The sequence below is a fragment of the Chrysochloris asiatica genome, unplaced genomic scaffold (genome assembly GCF_000296735.1).
Source record: "Chrysochloris asiatica unplaced genomic scaffold, ChrAsi1.0 scaffold00123, whole genome shotgun sequence".
Classification (NCBI taxonomy): Eukaryota; Metazoa; Chordata; class Mammalia; order Afrosoricida; family Chrysochloridae; genus Chrysochloris; species Chrysochloris asiatica.
Window position 1 is genome coordinate 5,667,311 of NW_006408641.1, and position 10,473 is coordinate 5,677,783.

The 10,473-nt window shown below is 39.2% G+C and overlaps 1 pseudogene; it reads left to right on the forward strand.

Annotated features, from left to right (window-relative positions):
• LOC102827546 overlaps positions 1 to 10,473 on the forward strand; it is a 152,833-nt pseudogene that overhangs the window by 586 nt on the left and 141,774 nt on the right.

A 10,473-nucleotide genomic window follows, 5' to 3' on the forward strand; every position in this document is an offset into this window, starting at 1 on the left:
TATAAAAGTGCCAAACCTGCCCTCTTTTAAATAAAAAAAAAAAAAAAAAAAAAAAATGTAAAGGCTGCTCCCAGGTAAAATCCAGGGGGAAAGTCATCCACTTTTACCAGGCAGTTGTTTACCAAAAATAGAGGAGGAGAGTCTTAACTTTTGCTCTTGGATTTAAGTCAAGGTACTGTGTAGAAGTTATGTAAAATCAGTATGTGAAGTTCATGTTGCTTTTCTTGTTCAGTGATTTTTTTTTTTTTAATTGAGTAGTTCCTGTGTGATTTTTTGTTTGTTTTTTTAATTGCATTCCTAAGGCATGCTTCTATGTATTGGCTATTACAGTATTTTGAAAAGTGTTTGAGATTCTTCTTTAATTATATACAACCCAAAATGTTGGTGTTTTGTATGGATCACAAGTACATCATTCCTTAATTCCTTCTGCTATTGTCGTAATTGTTATTTAAAGAACCAAGTATGTATTGTATGAAAACATTATGACCTTTTTCTCTTGTTTTAAATAAACTCTAAGATAACTGGACCTTTGTTTACCTGTTATCTACTTTAGCAATAATTTTTTTTACGCCCTTCTGATTCAACAAAATAAATAAAAGTATATTTTATCACTGTTAAAAAAAAAAAAGAGAGAGAGATCAGTCCTGAGTTTATACAAAGCAACTGTTGAACCTGGGGTCAAGTCTCTTGGCTTGACCTCAGTTTTGAGCTCAGTTTCCTCAACTTTATCAAGAGAAATTTCAAATGGGTAGTTTCTAAGATTCCTTCCAGTACTAAAATTGTATAATCTTTAAAAAAAAATTTTTTTTATCCCTTTTCAGGAAATGTGCTCACATTTTATATTTGAAACCAGTTTAATTTTTACTGAACCGAAATTTATTTTATACATACGTACACATATTATAAATATATACACCGCATATGTAACCAGAGGAATTGAAAGAGGAAACTCTGTCCACACTTCGGTGCTTTCAATTGAGCCATCAAGTTACTCAGATATTTGTGATGGAGAGAAAAATATGTGCACTGTTTTTCTTTTTCAGAAAAATAATACCTAGAACTCTGCTTGGTTGTAAGATTCACATTGGGAGACAGACATGAGACTTGAACAAGTGAATGAGGGCTGTACAGAAAATGAGCTCTCCTCTCAGATGAGCTTCTCTAACTGACGTATCCACTTCTCCCAAACACAGGAGTTTTCCGACACTCCTGGTCTTGGAATTGGTTGGACTTCTCCTATGCCTGCATCTCCAAACTTCTGTTTCCTTTGCCTTGCATTCATGCAACAAATGCTTATAGAGCCCTCCCTACATGTCAGAAGTTGACCTAAGTGCTGGGAATACTGCTGTAAAGAGAACAGACCCAGTAGTCTAGAAGGGACTTGTTAGGGTAAAGCTGGTGATCACAGTTCCCAGTGATTTGAAATAATAAAAGTGTATTTTGGGCTTTGTTGCTGTTGCTGCTGTTGTCACTGAGCCAACTCTGACTCATGATGAGGTTATGTATGATAGAATAAAACCTTGCCCAGTCCTTTGCCATCTTCATGTATTTATACCATGTGAGTTCTAGGCAAGTAGCCTTTAACGTGGACATCAGGAGCTAAGTTCCTTCCACCTGAGCATCTCTATGCTATGTCTTTTGTCTCTATTTGGTATGTGGGTAGAGTGAGCAGGCAGAAGGCTCATCCACTTCTTAATCATTTTAGCTCTGAAGCGACGTTCTTTATGTGTGCAAACATTTCATTGCTAGTGAGGAATTCATGTCCCCACCTAGACTCAAGGGTTTATGAAATGTAGATCCTGTTGTACAGCCACTTCCTGGGAACAGCACTACATGTTGAAAGGGAAGCAGGAATCTACCCTGGACAGACATTGTCATTGCTCTTTGGTGCTGTCGTGTCAGTTTCAACTCATAATGACCCCATGGATAACAGAATGAAACAATGCCCAGTCCTGCACCATCCTCACGATTCTTACACTTGATCCCATTGATGCCACCACTGTGCCAATCCATCTCATTGAGGGGTCTTCCTCTTTTTTTGTGGATCCTCCACTTTACCAAGCATGATGTCCTTCTCCAGGGACTGGTCCCTCCTGATAGATAATATGTCCTAAGTGTGACAAATGAAGTCTTGCCATCCTTGCATCTAAGGAGCATTCTGGTTGTACTTATTCCAAGACAGATTTGTTTGTTCTTCTGGAAGCCCATGGAACTTTAAATATTCTTCTCCAAAACCATAGCTTAAGTAAACCTGTTCTTCTATGGTAATCTTAATTTATTGTCCAATTTTGACATGATTTGAGGTTATTGAAAATACCATGGCTTGGGTCAGATGCACCTAAGTTTTCAAACTGATGTCTTTGTTCTCTCTTTAAAGAGGTCTTGTGTGATAGAGTTGCCTAATGCAATACGTCATTTGATGTTGTGACTTCCATGAGTCTAGATTGTGGATTCAAGCAAAATGAAGTCTTTGACAACTTTAATCTTTTCTTCATTTATCTTGCCATTATTTATTGGTCCATTTGTGAGGATTTTTGTTCTCTTCACATTGAGGTGCAATCCATACTGAAGGCTGTATTCTTTGATCTTCACCAGTAAGAATTTTAAGTCCCTTTTGCTTTCAGCAAGCAAGGTTGTATCATCTGTATAATACAGGATGTTAATGAGTCTGCCTCTAATCTGATGCCATACTCTTCTTCCTATAATTCAGTTTGTCAGATTATTTATTAAGCATACAGATTGAATAAATATAGTGAAAGAACATATCTCTAGCACAAACTCTTCCTGATTTTAAACCATTTAGTATGCCCTTGTTCTGTCAGCTTCTTGATCTGTGCACAGGTTCCTCATGGACACTATCAAGTGTTTTGGAATACCCATTCTTTGCAATGTTATCCATAGCTTGGCATGATCCACAATCCAAAAGCCTTTGCATAGTCAATAAAGTACAAGTAAACATCTTTCTGGTATTCTCTGCTTTCAGCCAAGATCAATCTGACGTCAGCAATGATATCCCTCATTCTACATCCCCTTCTGAGTATGGCTTGAGTTTCTGGCAGTTCACTGTGATGTACTGTTGCAGCCATTTTTGAATTATCATTTACTTTATTCTATTATTGATGATGTTGTTCAATGATTTCCACATTCCATTGGGTCACCTCCCTTTGCACTATGCACAAATATAGATCTCTTCCCATCAGTTGGTCAGGTAGCTAGCTGTCTTCCAAGTTTCTTGGCATAGATGAGTGAGCATCTCCAGTGTTGCATCAGTTTGTTGAAAGATTTCAATATGTATTCTGTCAATTCCTAGTGGTGGTGGTGGTTGTGCTGTGGAGTCGGTTCCGACTCATAGCGACCCTGTACAGGGTTTCCGAGGCTGTAAATCTTTACGGGAGCAGAAAGCCTCATCTTTCTCCTGCAGAACAGCTGGTAGTTTCGAACTGCTGACATTAATGTTTGCAGCCTGATTTGTAACAACTATGCTACCAGAGCTCCTGGAGCCTTGTTTTTCACCAATACCTTCAGGGAAGTTGGACTTATTCCTTTAGTACCATAGTTTCTTGATCATACGTGACCTCTTGATATGTTTGGACATTGACTGTCTCTTTTTTGTATATTGCTTCTTTGTATGCCTTTCATCTTCTTTTGATGCTTTCTGCATCATTCAACATTGTGCCTATAGAATCCTTCAATGGTGCAAGTTGAGGCCTGACTTTTTTCTTCAGTTCTTTCAGCTTGAAAAATGCTGAGTGTATGTTCTTTCCTTTGATTTTTTATCTCCAGATCTTTTCATATTTCATAATAGTACTTTACTTTGTCTTTTGTGTTGCCCTTTGAAATTTTCTGTTTAGCTCTTTTACTTCCTCATTTCTTCTAGTCACATTATCATCTCTATGTTGGAGAGCAAGTTTCAGAATCTCTTCTGGAATCCAATGTGGTCTTTTATTTCTTTCCTGTCTTTTTAATGATATTTGGCTTTCTTCTTGTATGATAATCTTGATGTCACCCCACAGCTCTTTGCGTCTTCAGTTATTAGAGTCGAATGCATCAAATCTATACTTGAGATGGTTTCTAAATCCAAGTGGGATCTCTTCAAGGCCATATTTTGGCTCTGGTGGACTTGTTTAATTTTCTTCAGCTTCAGGCTGAACATGCAAATGAGTAGTTGATGGTCTGTTCTACAGTCTGTTCTTCGCCTTGTTTTCATTGACGATACTGAGCTTTTCCACCATCTCTCCCCACAGATGTAGCCAACTTGATTCCTGTGTACTACATCTGATAAGGTACATGTGTGTATACAACTTCTATGCTGTTTTAAATATAATTCACAATTGATAAGCCTTTGGTCTTATTTCTATTACACAGGCCATATTTCCCAACTACTGACCCTTCATCTTTCAAATCACTAGCAATGATCTTAATAATTATCTTAACATATAATAAATCTTGATTGCATGTTTGATCAGTTTCAGATAGAAGAAGTTGGTAGAATTCTTCAGTTTCATTATCACTGACTTCAATGTTTGGGGCATAAATTTCAATACTAACGGTATTTACTGGCCTTTCTAGCAGGTGTATGGATATTATCTTATCACAGACAGCATTGTGTTTCAAGATATTGTTATTTTTGATGATGAATGCCACACTATTCCTCTTGTAAACCATATGATTGTCTGATTAAAAATGGCCAATGCCAGACCATTTCAGCTCAACAATGCCTAGTATGCCAACATTTATGCATTCCATTCCCTTTTTGACAACTTCCAATTTTCCTAGATTTAAATGATAGTAAAATATAACAATAATAATCATAATTATCCATTGATTAAAATCATATGTAACTAACCATTATTAACCCTAATACATTTGATCACATTTCCTCAGGAAAAAAAAAATTTATATTTTAACATTATTAGAAACTTGCTAAATTTAGTGCATCTCATTTTTCAGAAGTGTAGCACTTCTAGAAGTGAATCAGTGAGAAGCCTCATCTTGGAGGTAAAGAGAGAAGAAATTTTTATTCTCCACCACCCAAAGGGAGGGGGAACCCAGAAACACCATTCTCTCACATTAAATAAAATTTAAATCCATGTGCCAATGCAGAGGTACAGACGTCAACATAGAGCTGACTAAAATATGGACTCTTTCAGAGAGTACTGGGGGAGCCAGGGACGGAAATCCAGACACTGCATGAGCAGTAGGTGGACACTTATCACCTTCCTTACCAGCACAAAAGTGTGCCAACTCAAGTTATCAAAACAACACTATGGCACAAGTTTGTGGTAACATCTCAATGGACAAGAAAGTTTATATTTTCATTTAAATTCTATTAACAATGTGCTTTGAATTTATTTTACATAATAGCCATTTGAAACTGGAGTGAGAATCTGGTTACTTGCTTGCAGTACATGAAAACTCAAATGTTTCAGATCTCTATATGGTGCTCGCTGCAGGTTCATTTTGCCCAGAAGACCAAAAGGAAAATTATATTTAAAAAATAAAAATGCATTCTACACATCACCTCTTACCAGGTTAAGTGAGAAAATAGGGTTTCTTATGCCAGTGTGTCCTAACAATCTACTAACATTATCCCTTCTTCAAGGTCATGTTAACAAGTGTAATTTTGGACTCACAAGACTAGCTGTCACCAGCTTGCATCAGTCTGCTGACACTGTGAAGATAATGTACTTGCAAACCAATTATTAAAAGAAAAAATGAAGTAGCATAATTGTACTTAATTTAGAAAAACTCACTATATATAGCATGTATTCATAGCCACATAGAGCCTTAATAAACAGTATCAATTTGTAGGGATAAATGCATTTTATATCCTGAAAAAAAATCAGACTTATGCATCATCTCCAGTAAAGCACCAACCTAAAATAAGGTTTATATTAATTAAATCCTGAAAAAAATAGATTTTTTTCAAGAAGGGGGAAATTCGACTCACAGAAGAAAAATAACTTCATGCAATCTATGTTCTGATTACTAATTACAGCTGTTTCTCCTCATTTTGAATTGTGCCCATCAGCAAATGAATGTCTCAAAATCTTTACCCCATTTACACTACCAATGTCAATTCTGCTTTGAGCAGGCAATTCTTTCCCAGTTGTATTTTGAGTGCCTTCCAACCTGAGGGACTCATCTTCTTCTGGCACTTAACTGACACTATTCTGGTGCTCTTCATAACATTTTCATCTTCCAGCACTATGTATGACAATGTTCTGTTGCTATAAATAAGAATTTCAATTACTAAGCATCCAGAAGTCATGTGGCTCTCCTTCTTTCTAGTCTGTCTTATTCTGGAAGCTCCACAGGTGACTCTACTGCTATTTAAAATACCGGTGGCACAGTTTCCAGCATTACAGCAGCATGCAAGCCACCACAGTAGGACAAACAGACAGATGAGTGGTGGGGGCCAAAGATTAGACAAGCGATTCCCTCAATGAGTGTTGGGTTCTATGAAAGAGGAAGATCAGAGTACTAGAGCAGACCTAACTTGGGGACAAGGAACACCTTTCTGAGGATGCAAATAGAAGATAATCAGGTGCAAAAGGGTGGGCAGTAGAAAGGCAGAGTTACTGGCTGAACATTTTCAAGTGTCATGCGTAGGAAGAGGTGAGGAGGAGATAGAATTATCAACAGAACAGTACTCTCTCTACTTCCTCTCTGGGCTCCTCGTGCTAATTCATCTTTCATTTCTATCCTTTCCTGCCTTATGAAATTTCTTTTGGGGAAAATACTACTGTTTTGGCCTTAAGTATATTTTTCATGGATGTTATTTTTCAACTTATCTTGTTGTTGTCATTAGGTGCCATCAAGTCAGTTTTAACTCATAGTGACCTTATCACAACAAAACAAAGCACTGTCCAGTCCTGCCCCAACCTCACAATCATCACGCTTGAGCCCAACACTACTGCCACTGTGCCAATCCATCTCCTTGGGGGTCCCCTCTCTTTTTTGCTGACCTTACACTTTATAGGCTTGTCTATTTTTTGACTGAGCAGTGATCACTAGGGGTGGGTTCAGTTTCAGGTTTGAAGGGTGTCTTAGAATAATATTCTTGGGGGTTCTACCCATCTCTAGCAGATCAGTAAGTCTGAACTTCTTATGATTTTGAATTTTTTCTCCTGCTCTGTGGTCAGTAGTGGTAGCCAAGCACTAGTTGTCCAGGTGCTCCAGTACAGCCATTAAAAAAATAATAACCTTTACTATTGATGAAGCTGTAATCCTGTAGGAACACAGGTCAGTTTGGGACTTTTGTGGCTGCCTTGCTGAGAAATTATGGATACAGATCTGGCAATGGACTGTTAAGAAGGAGAACTGCAGAGACATCCTTAGCTATATCTGTTGGATTTCCCTGGTCTGGGTTTGTCTTCCTCTAACTTGAATTGGCATAGAAAAACCTCAGTGGTCTTCTTGCCATTGCTTCTTCCACCTCTGCCAACAGGCCTAGATTTTTCCATCATGTCAGTTTCTTTCTCATTCCAGATTCTATATTGCAGATAACACAATCCACTCTGGTCTGTTGAAGCAGAAAGTGATATACTTAGGGGTGAACAAACAGACAGAGGAGTAGTGATGTACTTTCTGTTGAAATGTACTTTCTGTTAAGATGAGGTTTGAAGCAGAAAGTGATACACTTAGGGGTGGAACACATGCCTAAAATCTCTGGGAGGACTGAAGAAGCAGATACTAGACTGGCCTTCCAGATGGACTCCCAGCATTCCACTGCAGAATTAGTCTGTCAGAGAAGCTGATGCTCTGTCATCATCAGGAAGTTGAGGACTACCTTAGCTGTTTTCACTGTAGCCACCCTGCTACTGCCATACTTGGCACCAGCAAAACAGATGATCAGTACCCTACCTTTTTAAATCCAGAACACTGTTCCAAACCAAAGCTAGTCTAGAAGCATCTGATCAGTAAACTTAACTACATGTTTGCATACCCATGGCGGTGGAATATGGAAAATGTCATTTTGAGGACTCTGATGAGAAGGTAGTTTTACACCAAAGGGAACAATTGGAATGTAAAGGTTTAGGGCAGCTACAAATGACAGGTCTCTAGGACACTCCCTAGGACACTCTGTAGAGTTTCCGGTCCCCTGTGTCTTTTCCATCATTTATGGCTCCCAACGATGCTACTGGAGGCGTTTTCTTCCCACTCACCGATGAAGAAACTGACTCACAGAAGCTAATGAGCTTATCCTAAATAACACAGCCAGCAGTTTGTCGAGTCTGTATTTAAACTGAGCTTTCAGTGACACTGAAACCTGCATTCCCCCACTGCCTTGCTTATGTCACTGGGTGAAGAAGGCAGGTGGGCAGGCCCCTCTGTAGTGGATACATCCTTGGCACGCAACAGCAGGATTATGCAGAGCCACATGTGAAGGCAGGCAGGATCCTTGTCAAGCTGGTCTTGTTAACACACACTGTACACTGCTGCTCTGGGCAATAATTGAAGACATACAGTCGTTAAATTTTAATTAGGAAGAAAAGAGGTTCATTATTAGTTGTCATTCCTCATTGTCCCCTAATTATGCTCATTGCATAATGAAATGAAAGACTACATTTCACTTGCATTGTTTTCGCTCATGACTGATGAACAAGCATGGTCCATCCTGATTGTTACTTTTCTTTCCCCTGCTTCGCTTCTCGTCTGACCTAGCCAAACCCATAGCTAAGAAGTTAAGAAAGAAGGTTCTGGAATAGACTGGTCTGGATTTGAACCCTATCCGCACCAAGCTACTAACCAGGCAATATCTGTTTCTCTTTCTGTAGAATTGTTTTTGTTGTTAAGTGCCATCAAGTCAGTTCCGACCCATAGCAACCCTGTATAAGGTTTCTGAGGAGCAGCTGGTGAGCTTGAACCACTAACCTTGCAGTTCAAATGGCTTTGCAGTCTGGTGCATTAACCCACAGTGCCACACCAGGCTATTTTGTAGAATTGTTGTTGTGCCATTGAGTCGTTTCCAACCCATAGCGACCCTGTACAGGGTTTCCGAGGCTGTAAATCTTTACAGGAGCAGAACACCTCATCTTTCTCCCGTGAAGCGGCTGGTAGTTTCGAACTGCTGGCCTTAAGGTTCACAGCCCGATTCGTAACCACTACGCTACCAGAACTCCTTGGGGATCATAACATTTCTTTCTGGGGTTGTATTGAGGCTTACATTATATAAGATAACATTCATGAGATGCCTGGCACATGAGAGATGCTGCCATGCATGCCAGCTATTTTTATTATAATGTTAAAGTTTATCATCAACTAGAGACTCAACTACCAGACTAAGAAGTCTAGACAGATCTAAAAAATCCCTGAAGGCTTTTTAGCAAGGAGTGCCATGATGAAGGGGTAGGTGTTTAGGACAATTTCTCTGGTAGTTTATGGTCCAAGAAAGCAGCTGCAGATGTGAGGTGAGGAAAATGAGTATGTGGTCTCACACTCATATGTAGTTACACTTCAATGAGCTCCTAAAGAAGATGTGACAGATAACTTGTTTCTCTAGAGGTAGATTTGATGTAACTCCATTGGTTCTATGGATCCACTGTAATCCTTGACAAGAAATGATGGCGACATCAAATGCTTTTGAATTTTCCACTATCCTCACAGTTGATGCCTCTAATTATATTTTTTTCATTTGAAGTCCCTGATATTAAATTGTGGTGCTGTGGGTTAATGTGCTGGACTGGAAAGTTGGTTTGAACCACAAGGTCGGTGGTTCAAGCTCACCAGCTGCTCTTTGGAAACCTTATACAGGGTCACCATGGGTCAGAACCGAATCGAAGGCACTTAACAAAACAATAACAAGGGAGTCCTGGTGTGACACTATATTGCTAACTTCAAGGTTGGTGGTTCAAATTCACCAGCCACTCCTTGGAAACCCTACACAGGCTCATTATGAGTCAGAACCAACTCGGTACTTAACAATAAGGGAACACTGGTGGCACAGTGGGCTACATGTTGGACTACTAGCTGCAGGTTCAGCTGTACAGGTCCACCTGCCACTCTATGGCAGAAAGAGGAAGCTTTCTGCTCCCATAAAAATTTACAGCCTCAGAAATGCTACGTAGGGTTGCTATAAGTTGGAATCGAATCCATAGCAGTGGGTAACTTTTCACCCCTAGCCAAATGTTTGGTGATTCAGAAGAAATGTCTGGCAATCAGTTTTTGAAAGGCGACAGCCATGAAAACTATAGAGTACAGTTCTATTCTACATATATGGGAACACCATGAATTTGGATTAACTCAGTGGCAACTGGTAAAGTATAGGGAGTTCGGAGTTTTATATTGAGTTGATGCCCTTCTTTGTCTGTGAAGTTAATATGTTCTGCGGGAGGGAGGAAAGGGGCGTGGCAGGGAAGGAATGAAGGAGGGAAAGAAGAAAAGAAAAAGGGAGAGAGAGTAGGGGAGGGAGGGTGAAAGGAAGAAAGAAAGAGAGAAAAAGAAAGAATGGAAGAAAGATAAAACATCTCT